The 10347-nt window shown below is 31.9% G+C and overlaps 1 non-coding gene across 1 annotated transcript; it reads right to left on the bottom strand.

The window, feature by feature from the left end:
- Positions 1-6237: 6237 nt before the first annotated feature.
- Positions 6238-6344, bottom strand: LOC148764636 (small nucleolar RNA R71). The gene has a single exon (XR_016024397.1). It is a non-coding gene; the product is annotated as a small nucleolar RNA R71 (small nucleolar RNA).
- Positions 6345-10347: the final 4003 nt, after the last annotated feature.

Here is a 10347-nt window from a genome sequence, read left to right on the forward strand (position 1 = left end):
CTTTGTGAGAGTAATAATCAAACTCTTTTGAATTTTTTGTGATGTTACATATATACATCTCAATGTATGCTTGGAATCATATTGGTTTGGAATAATATAATTGGCTGTATATAACTTGGAGAGATATGGACCAAATTGTATCACTATATGAGTTTGCTTTCTTCTTTGAACAAACTTCTCTATGTTCTATTCATAAGAAAGTTCCATTTCACATTTATCTACTTTCATCTTTTGAATGATTAATTTATAAGTAAGAGTAATCTTCACTAAGATCATATCTTAATAAGAGTACTTCGTGCTGTATAGCTCATATGATCTTATATTTGAGTTCTCTGAACATTTCAAGGTTTCAAATTTTATTTCTTTAAGTATACAAGACAAAATCTCAATTTGGTCTTGTGTAAACTTAATGAATTAGGAACATTTTCCATAACATTTTATGTTCAATGGTTCGTATACATCTATATGTATAAGACCTTTTGAACATACCAAGTCATTCACTTTTGCATGAAAATTGATTTGGTCATATAAGAATTACTAGCTCCTTTATGATTCCCAATCAAAAGGATCTAAGTGTCTTCATACTCTAATTCTTACTTCAATGACCAAGACAAAAATGCCATAATTGAGATCATATACAATCAGTTTTCTTTACATTTATATTGAGCATTGACTTGCTACTATTATTTTGTGCTTTATGTCATTACTTAAATGCATTTAACATCTAGTATCGAATACTTATGATGTTAATACAACAGTAGTAACTTCTAACTCAATCATAAACTTTGGCAAAGTAAAGGCTTCTACAAGCTTCCTCTTCTTTAACTCTGTCAAGGAAATATATATATATATATTTTTAGTCCCTCATTTGTCCATCTTTACCATAAAGATGTTTGAGAACATTTCCCAGTTGGTGCCATTATCATGGTTGTCTTCCTAATTCATAATTAAGGTAATATAAATTCCATCTCATGGAAGCAGACTCCTAATTATGAATTGTATTTAGTAGAGATTATGGAACAAACAACCTTTGGCTTGAGAACATTTCTCAAGTCCTGGTATCTTTAAAAGGGTTTGGTTTAGTGAGTTTGATTTGCATCCAAGATGCACCATAGTGACATATTATTAGCCATGTATATAAATTATGTCTAAATAGATAACATAAAGCAATACGTAAATATCATGCATAAACTATTTAAAACAAGGTTTTAAAATTTTAAATAGTTCTCCCACTATTTCCTACAAGATGATAACCGTCCATATCACCTCGAGAGATCTTTACTAGGATTCTCTTAGTGGGCTAGGATCCCATCCATCAAGTCATGGCCTTGAGTTTGCTCAACAAACCAGATAGGTGGATTAGGTAGGTAATTGAGCTTACCAATTATATCTCTATATAACTCCTAGATTAGCCAAGTAACAACACATTGCTTAAACATATCATATGTTTCGCCTAGCCTTTGCCTTTAGTTTCATAATAATCAAGTTTCCAAGCATCCAGATTTTATGAAACTAGTTGAGTAAAACCCACCAATAGCTCAAACATACTCATGTAAAAGTGTGACCTTGAGTGTGCTCAATAAGTCTCCGATTAAAAAAGCAGTCAGGCTATCTTGCTATCTGGTGGAAGGCAACTTGCTCATGCGTGGCATGTGACTAAATATATAATGAAGGATTTTGTTTTCACCTTTATTAGGGTCTCATCTTTGGATGCATAACATTTATTAAATCATATAAAATAAATCTATCACATGAATACTGCTTTGCATTGCATAGCATAGCATTTATTAAATTGCATAATATAAATCTATCACATGCAAACTACTTTGGATGATTATGGACTTTAACTATACTAATTTCCTGGAGCCATCAAAGGAAACTATCTTGGTCAAACCTAGGGGATTACGTATATGAATCTTCAAAATTTGCTTGTAATCTCCTTATCATTCTTAGCACCTTGGATCTCCATCGTCAAACTTTCCAAAATTCAATCCTTAATCTATCCTAATTCTAATTACATTTGAATGTAGAAACCTCGAGTTAGATTCAAGGGGAGTAAGATAAGGAAAGAATTTGACAAACTGAGATAAAGAGATAAGGAAGGACATGCAAGCCCTATTTCAAAACACCAAGAATATACATTCAACCATAGCATAATCATATTGGGCCTAAGTCCATAATCATCCACATATATTCATCAATATGAATAAAACTTAAAGACATCTCTCATTCAAATTATAATCATATGAGGTATTTGAGATTAGCAATTTTCAACATTTGAATTTTGCCAATTTCAAATTTTTGGGTAACCATTTAATTTTATATATATGGAAACTTCTTTCATATATGGTAAGTATTACTAATCAAAATTAGTAATTTATCCATTCCTAATCTTCTTAGGATTAGAATTAAATTTTTATTACAAATTAAAAATTATAACATTTTTAATTTGTGGTCCTAAACATTTTACTTACAAATTACAAATTAAAACATTTTTAATTTGTGCTCCTAAACATTTTACACAACCTATTATTAATCTCATTTAATTAAAGATTGAATGTCTATTATTACCTAATCTTATTAGGAAATAACTTAGACAATTTAATCTTTAAATTTAATGTCAAATTAGAATTATCTTCCTGTAAGAAGTCAATTCAAAACAAAATTTGTTTATAAATATTTAGACTTCCATTACTCCTAGGAATCTAATTCCTAAATTAATGTAGTCTTAAATTATTTAAATTTTGACACCCTTAAATTAAGGAATCACATTCCATAATTTACGAAATAAATTATCAATCTTTACGGAACATATTCCATAAATATTTAATTGGCTAATGAAGCTATTTTAACTTCCATAATTTTAGAAATCACATTTCTTTATTTGGGGATGTTAATGCATCATCTTCGACATCCTTAATTTTAGGAATCATATTCCTTAAATTAAATGTTTAAAAAAATCAGCATAATTATGGAACCAATTTCATAACTTATCCTCAGCCAATTAACTAATTTAATTGATCATTTATTGGTGTAAAATTTGGACAAATTATATGTCTTAACAAAGACAGTGTCCTGCTGCAGACAGCAGCAGACATGTCCTAATTACGTGGCATTATGGTAGTGTATCTTTATGAATTTAATTACAATAAAATTTATCCGGATAGATAACTCATGGAACTATTCCAGAATAAATTTTCATGATTTTAGGAGGTGATTTGGCCATTCAAAAAATTCAAAAACCATGACCTTTATCTACAGGAGGCAAAATTGGTTTTTGAGAAATTTTGAAATTCTTTGTGACTAAAACTTTGGAATTTAATTCCTAATAAAATTTATCTGATAGATAACTTATGGAAAAATTCCATAGTAATTTTACAGGATTTTAGGAAACATTTTTAGCTGTCAAAAAAAAATCAAAACCGTGGCTTGCTGCAGTAGAGGCAGCAATAGTTTTGACTCCACCAACTCAGTTTTATGAAGGCTTAATTCTAGAGATTTAAATCCTTAAAACTCTCGGCAAAAATTTGGATAATTTATGGAACCTTTCCATAAAAAAATCCTCAGCCAATTGGTGCAACTAATTGCACAAATTTAGGCCTTTATTGGTTGCCAAGCCAAACAAAACCATGACTGTCACTGTTGCAAATAGCAGCTGTTTTAGCCACGTTGTGGTAACTTTACCTCCACCATTAGCCGCACAAAATCACCCATCTTGAAACATTTCCAATGTGTATTGATCCCTTCATTTTCCTGCATTTTATGAAGCACTTAAGCCTCACTTTTATGGCTGAAAATGGACCAATACCATGGCTGGACAGAATCGAATTCTACCATTTAAATCACACCATAATGTCATGAGATCGAATCTTTATTTGCTAAATTAATTTGTGCATCTCATGCACATGTTAATCTGCAATATTTTGACATTAAAATAAGATTAATATTATGACAAATAAATTTTAAAATTTACAATCAAAATCTATCTAGAAATCGAAATAACTAGAACAAATTATAAAATTTTAAAACTTACTAATTTGTATAGAACAAAACCCGAACATCTCATATTCCTTTTCAACAAGGCATTAACAACAATAGACATTAAAATGTGTTAAAATCGAACTAAGGAAGTGATAATTCTATTTTATAGAATTATTTTATTCCAATTTTGTTATTAAATATTAGCTAAGTCCTCAATTTTCAATTATAATTTAATTATTTTTAGTTGTTTTTATAATTAGTTTATTTTTTAGTGATTTATTTTAATTTTATGTTATTCCTTTCAATTTGGTTATTATTTATTAGTTTTTATATTTTTTGTTGGATTAAAAGTGATTGGGCTTAATTTTGGAAAGTAAGGTGTTGAAAGACCTAGAATCTACTCGCATATGCTTCAGTATTTTGGCCATATCTCGAGCTACAGATCTCAAAATGATGTGATTCTTAGACCTTTGGAAAGCTAAGAGACAAAGATACAACTTTTATGCAAATAAATTTACCCAGTTCTACCTCAAAAATATATAAAATTGCATCGAAAATGGCTAGATGTACTGTGTCGAGAATGGAAATTTGTAAAGATTGATAATTGATTTTTGGGCCTCTTATTACACTTTTAAGCCCAATTAAACCCTAGGTCAGCTTAAGGAACTTTAGGTTAAGCTTATTAGTATAAATAGGATATGTTTAACAACATTAAGGGCGACAACCTTTAGAGATTCAAGAAGCTAGAAGTTGAGGTTGAAACTTGGAGATCAAGGCGGCAAATATTGTTTTGTTTTCTTCCCTGGCTTTTATTTTTCTTGTTACTTTCAATGGTTGAATTTTATACAATGTTATTTTATTTTGCAATTATGAGTAGCTAATTTTTTTTTCTAGGATTGCAATTGAACTCACATGTAATCTAAGTTTTTAATCTCTTTCTTACTTATTATTAGTGGGATTTGAATTGTTTATTCGAATTTGTTCTTAATGCTTTTAATTACTTGGCCACCAATTAAATTGATCTAGGAACCTAAACAAACTTGGGAAAGGGAGTTTAGAGTAAACTAAAATTGGGATAGCATATGATCATATTAATTGATTTGCGTATAGGATAGGGATATACCTATAGGCCATATGTAGCCAGATTAGAGCCTGAACTTAATGAGTCTGTTTTAATTTCAATTCACATAGGGATATAGTGTTTTGATTAAAATAGATATTTTTATAAGATGAGTCAAGAGACCCTTATAAATAATTGAGGACTCTAGGTTAGCAATTCAACCCATTGAAATAAGTTAAGGAAGAAAGGTCAGATTTAGATGAAGTGTGAGGGATATTGTAATCCTAAGCTTGTTTGATTTGATATTTTTTCGAGTTATTATTATTTTTATTTTCTTGTTGGTTTAAATTTTAGTTAATTAGTTTAGTTGATCAATTAATTTTGAGTGTTTGGATAAGATTAAATTGTTCTAATTTTAGTACGTAGTAAAATTTTAAATCAATTTTCTGTGGGATCGATACTCTGCTTGCTAATATATTGTCTATTCAATACGTATACTTGTATAGTGGAATTTTAACTAACAAGTTTTTGGCGTCGTTGCTGGGGAATTGTTTCTAAAATTTTTACTAATACTAATACCAAGTAATTTAGTCTTACATCAATTTTTATTTTTCTTGTTTTAATTTTAAATTTTGATTGCTTGCAAATATCTTTGTTCATTATATGCAAACAAGAAACAACTTGAATCTTGTTCCTTTTGATCCTGAGATAGAAAGAACTTTCAGAAGACGTCGAAGGGAGAATTTGCAAGTTGTAGCTTTAAATCAGACAATGGCTGAGGATAACAATAATAATGGCAATAATGCCATTAATCTAGTTCCCGAAGTAAATAGAGCACTACGAGATTATGTTGTTCCTCTTTTGTAAGGTTTGCACCAAAGCATTAGGAGACCTTCCATCAATGTGAATAATTTTGAAATTAAACCAGCCTACATTCAGATGATTCAGTCTTCAGTCTAGTTTGGTGGGTTACCCAGTGATGATCCTAATACTCATTTAGTAAATTCTTGGAGATTTGCTATACCTTTAAATACAATGGAGTAACTGATGATGCTATTAGATTGAGACTGTTTCCATTTTCTCTGAGGGATAAAACAAAAAGTTGGCTTAATTCACTGCCCAATGGGTATATCACTACATGGGAGGACTTGGCTCAAAAGTTTCTCGCAAAGTTCTTCTTGCCTGTAAAGAATGTAAAGATGAGGAACAATATCACCTCATTCACACAATTTGATGGTAAGTCCTTGTATGAAGCTTGGGAGAGGTTTAAATAATTACTGAGAAAATGTCCACATCATGGGATTCTTGATTGGTTGCAAGTTCAGACATTCGACAATGGGCTAGTTCGGACAATAAAAACCACAATCGATGTTGCTGCTGGTGGGGCATTAATGAGTAAGAATGCTACAGATGCTTATAATACGTTGGAGAAGATGGCTTCAAATAATTATCAATGGCCTTCAGAAAGGTTGGGTTCAAGAAAAGCTACTAGAGCCTATGAAATTGATGCAATTGGCAACTTAGCTGTGCAAGTGGTTGCACTGTCTAAGAAATTTGACACACTGGGAGTTCATGCAGTTAAAAATTCATTTGTAGTCTGTGAGATGTGTGGACATAGTCATTCAAGTGATCAATGTTCATACAATTCTACATCAGTACAATTTGTGGGGAACTTCAACAGGGAATATAATAACCCATATTCTAATACATACAATCTTGGCTGGAGAAACCACCCTAACTTTTCATGGAACAACAATGCAGGGCCTTCCAATCTAAACCTCATCATGCCTCCTAGTTTTCAACAACAAGCTAGACCACCAATTCTTGAAAAAAAGTCCCAAGTGGAAGAACTTCTCTTGCAATCTATGTCCAAGATTGATGCTTTAATTCAAAGCTATGGAGCCTCCTTGAGAAACCTTGAGACCTAAGTGGGACAGCTTGCAAACTCTTTCAATAATAGACCCCAAGGTGCCTTACTAAGTGATATACAAGTCAATCCCAAAGGTAAGGAACATTGTAATGCAATTACCTTTAGGACTGGCAAAAAAGTTGAAGGGGTGAGTAGAAAATCAATTGAATCTTCAAAGCAGCATGTACATGATGACAAGGCAATTGTTGAGAAAAAAATTGAAGTGGAAAAGACAGATAATGGGCAAGCTAAGAATCAAGGGGATTCTCAAGCAATTTATCCTCCACCACCATTCCCACAAAGGTTGAAAAGGCAAAAGCTTGATAAATAGTTTGAAAAATTTCTCAATGTTTTCAAGAAGCTCCACATAAACATCCTTTTTGCTGAACCTTTGGAAAACATGTCGAGTTATGTTAAATTCTTGAAAGACATCTTAACTAAGAAGAGGAAACTGGAAGATTTTGAAACAGTGGCACTTACTGAGGAGTGCAGCGTAATAATTTAGAACAAGCTTCCACCAAAACTTAAAGATCTAGGGAGTTTTTCTATACCTTGTACTATTGGTATATTTAAATTTGCTAAAGCTTTATGTGATTTGGGTGCAAGTGTTTCAATCATGCCTTTGTCAATTGCTGAGAAAATTAGACTTAAAGAGATACAACCTACCACAGTTTCTTTGCAATTAGCAAATAGAACAATCAGGCATCCTGTTGGGATTATTGAGGATGTATTGGTTAAAGTTGGGCATCTCTACATTCCGGTGGACTTCATTATGCTTAAGATGAAAGAGGAACTGGAAATTCCTTTAATCTTGGGGTGACCATTGTTGGCCACTGCAGGAGCAATCATTGATGTGAGGGAAGGCAAGATAACTTTCAAAGTTGGAGAAGAGGTAGTTGAGTTTAATATTTTCAATGCAAATAAACATCCTAGCTCTACAAATTATTGCTATAGAGTGGAGTTAATTGATGAAGGCAAAGGTGAACCTATTTCTCCACCTACAAATAAGCAAGCATCAATCTTTGAAAGTGAGCCACCACCCCGCCCATGAGACCTAAGCAGTCACCAACGGAGCATCCTCCACCACCATCTAATTGTCCTTTCGAGATTGGACAACAAGTAATGATGCTTTCTAGATCATACTTCAAGCTTTTTCCATGGAAACGCAATGAAAGATGGTGGGGTCCTTTGAAAGTACTAAAGGCTTATCGTTGTGGAATAATTGAGATTTATAGTGAGGATACGAAAATAATCAAGGTTAATGGGATAAGCCTCAGATCATATTCCAAGGATGAAGAACTGAAAAAGGGGGCGTTATAGTCAAGCTAATGACTATAAACGAGCACTTCTTGGGAGGCAACCCAAGCTCCTCAACCTTACTAATTTTCCTCTTTTATTTAAGTTTTGTTAGTTTCAATTTATATCTTGTGATCTAATTCCATTTTATGTTTCCTTTTTGTAAGTGATTGGTTAATAAAAAAATATTCAAAAAAAAATCAACGCCATGGCCCTAAACCCTAAACCTTAAACCCTAAACAATGAGCTAAAACAGAAGGTTTTAGCGTCGTGGCCCTTAAAGGGAGAGACGCGGCGCTGGATGAAGCAGACCAGGTAGGCGCTCAACCTTGAGAGCTGTGGCACTAAGTCAGGGCACAGCCTTAACCCTTTGAAAACCCTCTCATATTTTTTTTTCTTCTTCTTCGACCGCCACCCTTACTCCCATTCTTCCTCCTCCTACCAATCTCTTACCTTCCTCTGTTTTCTCTTTTTCACTCCAAGTTTTTGCATACTATTTCTACTTGGATATTTTTTATTTTCCATTTGAAAACTTGCATTCATTGCACTCCTAAGGTAAGTACTCCTCCCAACACTTGGCTTTCAATTATTTTGTGTAGAAAAAGGATGAGGTTGGTGTTAATGGCAAATTTTATAATTTTTGCACCTTGAATGAGTCCATTGTGCATGTTTGTTAATGGGTTTTGCATTCTTCCTCATGATTAATGCTTAGAGTGCCAAAAATTTTGAAGATTTGTGCTAATTTCTTATTACCCATATATTGAATTCATGGACTTTTTGTTTGCTGCATATATAATTGATGAATGCTTTGTTGCTGAGAGTAGATGATAGGTGGTAACGATGCGAAGGACATGCAGACTGCAGCTTCGGAGTTAGGGTAGTATTCTTTTCCTTTTTCTTTTATTTTTTTTATCACATTGAGGATAATGTTTATTCCAAGTTTGGGGGAGTGGTTTAGAATTTTGTTAGTTAATTTTTTTTTAGTTAGCTTTATTTTAAGATATGTCTTGCATATTTATTTATGTGTTGCATGTTTTATTGTGTTTCAAAAAATATTTTGAGATAGTTGCACCTCATTCATGATTGTCCCAATCCTAGGATGATATTTTAATTATCTTTTGATTCTTAGCTTTTGGGAAACATATAGTTATGATTTATATTTATGTGATATTCTTGTGTTAGCTTTATTTTAGAATGTGACTTCCAATAATTTGAGTATTATACGCTTTTACTTAAATTTTTTTATGATTTAGAGAGATTTTATGTTGATGAAAAGTATAGTGAAGTCAAGAATTCTAGAATTTCTTTGATTCTCTCTTGAGGCGAAATCTTAGATAACACCTAGGATAGGAATTGATTTAGGCCATCGTTGGACCGTTTGAGTTTTTTTGAGTCTACCATGTTATATTTATCCTTAGTCACCCTTTTTGAGCCTAATTATATACTATTTTCTTTCCTTTCCTGTGAGCAATCATTGTTCAATATCGAGTTTTTAGAGAATATATACTATTTTAGATCAAAAACAATCAAAATAAAATTTTCGCCACACAGGGGTATTTTGGTCATTTTTTTCTCAAAAGTTTCGAAATTGGCTAAAACGTAATATACAAGTACAAAACACATAATTCATATTCAAAATGAGTTTAAAAGTCTGAAACCTTCATTTAAAACGAAATTACGGTTATTTGAATATAATAAGAAAATAAAAGAAATATTAAGGAAAATATTCTATTTTCTTATAAAACAATATTTATAGAGTTATACGTGAATAATTTTTATAGCGTAAAAGCTAAATAAATTTATACATACTAAAATACAGTAAGCCAAAATATTTAATTTAATTTACAATAACAAGAGGGCCCCCGAATAAACAAAAGTAAAGAGGACTGTGAACCTACGATTTGGAAAATGTAGATCCAATGGTAGTCCTCGATGAGATCAGCTATCTACAGTCTATACTAACTCGAAATGGGTGGAAAGGAGTTGGGTGAGATTTTGCAATCCCAATGAGTAAACAGACATTATCATAAATATCTAAAGGCGAGTAAAATGGAGGCAAGTTTAAACAACAAATTTCAACCCATTTCATAATGTTTCAATT

The sequence above is a fragment of the Theobroma cacao genome, chromosome 1, assembly GCF_053813885.1.
Source record: "Theobroma cacao isolate CCN51 chromosome 1, ASM5381388v1, whole genome shotgun sequence".
In the NCBI taxonomy this organism is placed as follows: domain Eukaryota; kingdom Viridiplantae; phylum Streptophyta; class Magnoliopsida; order Malvales; family Malvaceae; genus Theobroma; species Theobroma cacao.